We start from the raw sequence: 6,000 nt of genomic DNA on the forward strand, positions 1-6,000 counted from the left end.
TGAGTTGCTTTGCTGGAGAAATGCACGTGCATTCCGCGCTGACGACATCTGGTGAAGTTCTTCGTAACGGGTTTCAGATGAGAGATCACTTGGCAGCGACTTCCCATCATCTCTGCCCTTCGTTACTTTTGTAAGATCTTCTGTCTGATCATCAAAATAAAACTTTTTACCATTGACAAAGAAATAGTAGTTCTTCAAGAATGCACTTTGACCTTTTCCTCTAGCATTTATCATGTACAAGACAAGTTTCTTAGTTCTTTCCCTGTCCTCCGACACACGACACGGGGTAATTACCATACAGATGCTTCATCACCCCTTGACGCAAACCGTACAATTATAGGCGGGTTCGATCCTTGTTCACGTTTAGCACCCAGCCTATGAACCGTATCAAAATGAATGTTGTCATAATAACTCATATCAAGCCTTTCTTTCAAGAAAGTTCTTACTTTTTCCTTGGTTTCATACGGTTCTTCCTTCCCGTCCATTCCGATGACAAAAAATAGGTTATAGGAGTAATTCTCACTTCTATCTAATTTATCTTCTAAAGCCGCAATTTTAATGGATTGTTTAGACACAATTGACTTAAGTTCAAAGTTTTCATTCTGTCTATCGACTAGCTGTGCACTCACACGTGCATTATTTTCTTCAACTGCGCATTACAAATGCATAATGATTTCTGATTCCCTTTCTAGTGTGCACTATTCTAGCACGACAACTTGGTGCAAATACATTCTACATTTTGACCAGTTATCATTGTGGGCCCTTATTGTGTATTTAAACAGTAATGGCCACGTATTGTCTTCAGATAAAACCCGTTTTCGTGCAGGTGAATCGATCAAAATCATGTGCACAGCACTATAGTGGCAAAAGTGGTTTTTCACGTGCAACTGGTCACGTGGCCATAATACCGCTCGTGTTTTCAGCCATACTTGTTAGCAGTCATTAACAAAAAAAGAAAAACACAAGAAAACAAAAGTCTTTACGGCCATTTGTCATGCCACGCCTTTCAAATGTGTAACGTGAACGTGCCATCGGCATGTTGCAGACGGGAACGTCCGTAGCTGAAGTCGCAAGGACGAATGGTTGTAGTCGACGGACTGTTTATTATTTACAGACGCGTCTACAGCAAACGGGTACCACCGCTGATCGCCCTCGGCCAGGTCGACCACGTGTGACGTCACATGCAGAGGATCGTCAGATTGTCTTGCATCACCTCCGTAACCGATTTTTGACGGCTACATAAACCAGAAATGAACTGTTTAGGGGAAGACTGAGTGCGCAAACTGTTCGAAACCGTCTGAGAACTGCTCACCTTCAAGCACGACCGCCCTACTGCAGGCCGATTCTGACTCAATTACACAGACGTCATCGTCAATTGTGGGCACAGCGACACTTACGAGGGACTCAGAGGAATTGGAATCAAGTCGTCTTCAGTGATGAATCCCGATTCAATCTTCGATTTGCTGATGGTAGGGCAAGGGTGTGGAGGCGCCGTCATGAACGTTACGCCCAGTGTTGTGAACAGGAAGTAAACAGATTTCGAGGCGGAAGTGTCATGGTGTGGGGTGCTTTCTGTGGCAATGCACTTTCCAGACTTCTTGTCATCCGTGGCAACCTCAACGCTGCTGTTGACTCAGTATACATTGACTGGCTGTGGAACGTTCTTTCCTTTTTTATTCCTTGTATCTCGAATGAAATCATGCCAATCAAAATAATATCAACAAATTACAAATTGATGTTGACATGTTGAGTAACTCTGCTGTTTCTTACTCTTACTACTGTGGAAATACAAATGGGTAAACCCCCTTTTATGTGGCGTCACCTCATCTACTTTATTTGTAATGTTACATGTGGCTCGCTTTTCACGTTTCGATAAAAAAAACATAGGAATAAAAAAAAGAAGTTCCTATCGGTTTCTTTGTCATAATTAAGTGATAGTGATCGAAGAAATTAAAAACCATTTCAGCCTTTTAATCACCTGATTTCCTCCATATGTCTATTGTATGTGCGAGGATAGGGGTGGTGTATTCAGTGCTGACGTCACTGATTGACACGTGGGATCTAATTATAGATTTAAATTGAAAATTACTACCAAGTGTTTGAAGGCCTTGAAAAACAACTCAACACGATACAAAATATCAAATACTCAATATTAAAACATTAAAACCTTCTTTTCTGGGTCTGATCATGTTAATGTTGATAAATGTAGATCAACAAACTAACTTCAGGTGAGTGAGGTATTAAGAGAATATGATATTGCCTTCTTGTGTCACTAATGAAGAAATGTCATTCTAAAATCATCAACTTACAGCTTAACGATGAGCATCGGCAGATGTCTGTCCGTTAAACACTCATGCTTGCCGTCCAGCCGTCTCCTGCCTGGGAAATAATACAGGGGAACCCCCTACACATCACGTGACCCCAGCTTTCATTCTAATTGGCTAAGATTGTATTACTTCCCGTAACAACCCGCTTGTGACAACATAGGTGCATCTGATCACACAGTCCAGATCAGGTCTTGAATAGTGTCGATGAGCAGGGACTAATCTACCATTGCTTGCACTTCATTCCGTTTATTGTACGTATCATTGACGTTTGATCAGTATAGTGAACACATCGAGTGTATAAATGAGCAAAAATTGGCCTATATGTACATTTTCAGATTTATATAAACCCTTCGGGGATTCCAATATAATACGATCCCAAGCTTGACACACGAGGCGACTATAATATTTGTCAAAGGATCCCTTGGTCGTGGGTTCAGGGACAGAAGAGATCCCTGCACCACATGCAATTCATTGTGTAGAAGTGCGTCAAGGGATCCCTTGGTCGTGGGTTCAGGGACAGAAGAGAACTCCGAGTCGTGCAATTCCTTGTGTAGAGGTGCGTCAAAGGATCCCTTGGTCATGGGTTCAGGGACAGAGGAGATCCCTGTAGCACGTGCAATTCCTTGTGTAGAGGTGCGTCAAAGGATCCCTTGGTCTTGGGTTCAGGGACAGAAGAGATCCCTGCACCACGTGCAATTCCTTGTGTAGAGGTGCGTCAAAGGATCCCTTGGTCATGGGTTCAGGGACAGAGGAGATCCCTGTACCACGTGCAATTCCTAGTGTAGAGGTGCGTCAAAGGATCCCTTGGTCTTGGGTTCAGGGACAGAAGAGATCCCTGCACCACGTGCAATTCCTTGTGTAGAGGTGCGTCAAAGGATCCCTTGGTCGTGGGTTCAGGGACAGAAGAGAACTCCGAGTTGTGCAATTCCTTGTGTAGAAGTGCGTTAAAGGATCCCTTGGTCGTGGGTTCAGGGACAGAAGAGATCCCTGCACCACATGCAATTCCTTGTGTAGAGGTGCGTCAAAGGATCCCTTGGTCATGGGTTCAGGGACAGAGGAGATCCCTGTACCACGTGCAATTCCTTGTGTAGAGGTGCGTCAAAGGATCCCTTGGTCTTGGGTTCAGGGACAGAAGAGATCCCTGCACCACATGCAATTCCTTGTGTAGAAGTGCGTTAAGGGATCCCTTGGTCATGGGTTCAGGGACAGAAGAGAACTCCGAGTCGTGCAATTCCTTGTGTAGAGGTGCGTCAAAGGATCCCTTGGTCATGGGTTCAGGGACAGAGGAGATCCCTGTAGCACGTGCAATTCCTTGTGTAGAGGTGCGTCAAAGGATCCCTTGGTCTTGGGTTCAGGGACAGAAGAGATCCCTGCACCACGTGCAATTCCTTGTGTAGAGGTGCGTCAAAGGATCCCTGGGTCGTGGGTTCAGGGACAGAGGAGATCCCTGCACCACATGCAATTCCTTGTGTAGAAGTGCGTCAAAGGATCCCTTGGTCGTGGGTTCAGGGACAGAAAAGATCCCAGCACCACATGCAATTCCTTGTGTAGAAGTGCGTCAAGGGATCCCTTGGTCGTGGGTTCAGGGACAGAAGAGAACTCCGAGTTGTGCAATTCCTTGTGTAGCAGTGCGTTAAAGGATCCCTTGGTCGTGGGTTCAGGGACAGAAGAGATCCCTGCACCACATGCAATTCCTTGTGTAGATGTGCGTCAAAGGATCCCTTGGTCATGGGTTCAGGGACAGAGGAGATCCCTGTACCACGTGCAATTCCTTGTGTAGAGGTGCGTCAAAGGATCCCTTGGTCTTGGGTTCAGGGACAGAAGAGATCCCTGCACCACATGCAATTCCTTGTGTAGAAGTGCGTTAAGGGATCCCTTGGTCGTGGGTTCAGGGACAGAAGAGAACTCCGAGTCGTGCAATTCCTTGTGTAGAGGTGCGTCAAAGGATCCCTTGGTCATGGGTTCAGGGACAGAGGAGATCCCTGTAGCACGTGCAATTCCTTGTGTAGAGGTGCGTCAAAGGATCCCTTGGTCTTGGGTTCAGGGACAGAAGAGATCCCTGCACCACGTGCAATTCCTTGTGTAGAGGTGCGTCAAAGGATCCCTGGGTCGTGGGTTCAGGGACAGAGGAGATCCCTGCACCACATGCAATTCCTTGTGTAGAAGTGCGTCAAAGGATCCCTTGGTCGTGGGTTCAGGGACAGAAAAGATCCCAGCACCACATGCAATTCCTTGTGTAGAAGTGCGTCAAGGGATCCCTTGGTCGTGGGTTCAGGGACAGAAGAGAACTCCGAGTCGTGCAATTCCTTGTGTAGAGGTGCGTCAAAGGATCCCTTGGTCATGGGTTCAGGGACAGAGGAGATCCCTGTACCACGTGCAATTCCTTGTGTAGAGGTGCGTCAAAGGATCCCTTGGTCTTAAGTTCAGGGACAGAAGAGATCCCTGCACCACGTGCAATTCCTTGTGTAGCAGTGCGCCAAAGGATCCCTTGGTCGTGGGTTCAGGGACAGAAGAGAACTCCGAGTTGTGCAATTCCTTGTGTAGAAGTGCGTTAAAGGATCCCTTGGTCGTGGGTTCAGGGACAGAAGAGATCCCTGCACCACGTGCAATTCCTTGTGTACAGGTGCGTCAAAGGATCCCTTGGTCTTGGGTTCAGGGACAGAAGAGAACTCCGACTTGTGCAATTCCTTGTGTAGCAGTGCGTCAAAGGATCCCTTGGTCGTGGGTTCAGGGACAGAACAGATCCCTTCACCACGTGCAATTCCTTGTGTAGAGGTGCGTCAAAGGATCCCTTGGTCGTGGGTTCAGGGACAGAAGAGAACTCCGAGTCGTGCAAATCCTTGTGTAGCAGTGCGTCAAAGGATCCCTTGGTCGTGGGTTCAGGGACAGAAGAGAACTCCGAGTCTTGCAATTCCTTGTGTAGAGGTGCGTCAAAGGATCCCTTGGTCGTGGGTTCAGGGACAGAAGAGAACTCCGAGTCGTGCAATTCCTTGTGTAGCAGTGCGTCAAAGGATCCCTTGGTCGTGGGTTCAGGGACAGAAGAGAACTCCGAGTCGTGCAATTCCTTGTGTAGAGGTGCGTCAAAGGATCCCTTGGTCGTGGGTTCAGGGACAGAAGAGATCCCTGCACCACGTGCAATTCCTTGTGTAGAGGTGCGCCAAAGGATCCCTTGGTCGTGGGTTCAGGGACAGAGGAGATCCCTGCACCACATGCAATTCCTTGTGTAGAGGTGCGTTAAAGGATCCCTTGGTCGTGGGTTCAGGGACAGAAGAGAACTCCGAGTTGTGCAATTCCTTGTGTAGCAGTGCGTTAAAGGATCCCTTGGCCGTGGGTTCAGGGACAGAAGAGATCCCTGCACCACGTGCAATTCCTTGTGTAGCAGTGCGTCAAAGGATCCCTTGGTCTTGGGTTCAGGGACAGAAGAGATCCCTGCACCACGTGCAATTCCTTGTGTAGAGGTGCGCCAAAGGATCCCTTGGTCGTCGGTTCAGGGACAGAGGAGATCCCTGCACCACATGCAATTCATTGTTTAGAGGTGCGTTAAAGGATCCCTTGGTCGTGGGTTCAGGGACAGAAGAGAACTCCGAGTTGTGCAATTCTTTGTGTAGAGGTGCGTCAAAGGATCCCTTGGCCGTGGGTTCAGGGACAGAAGAGATCCCTGCACCACGTGCAA

Source organism: Haliotis rufescens, unplaced genomic scaffold (genome assembly GCF_023055435.1).
Source record: "Haliotis rufescens isolate VD_foot unplaced genomic scaffold, xgHalRufe1.0.p SCAF_78, whole genome shotgun sequence".
NCBI classification, from domain to species: domain Eukaryota; kingdom Metazoa; phylum Mollusca; class Gastropoda; order Lepetellida; family Haliotidae; genus Haliotis; species Haliotis rufescens.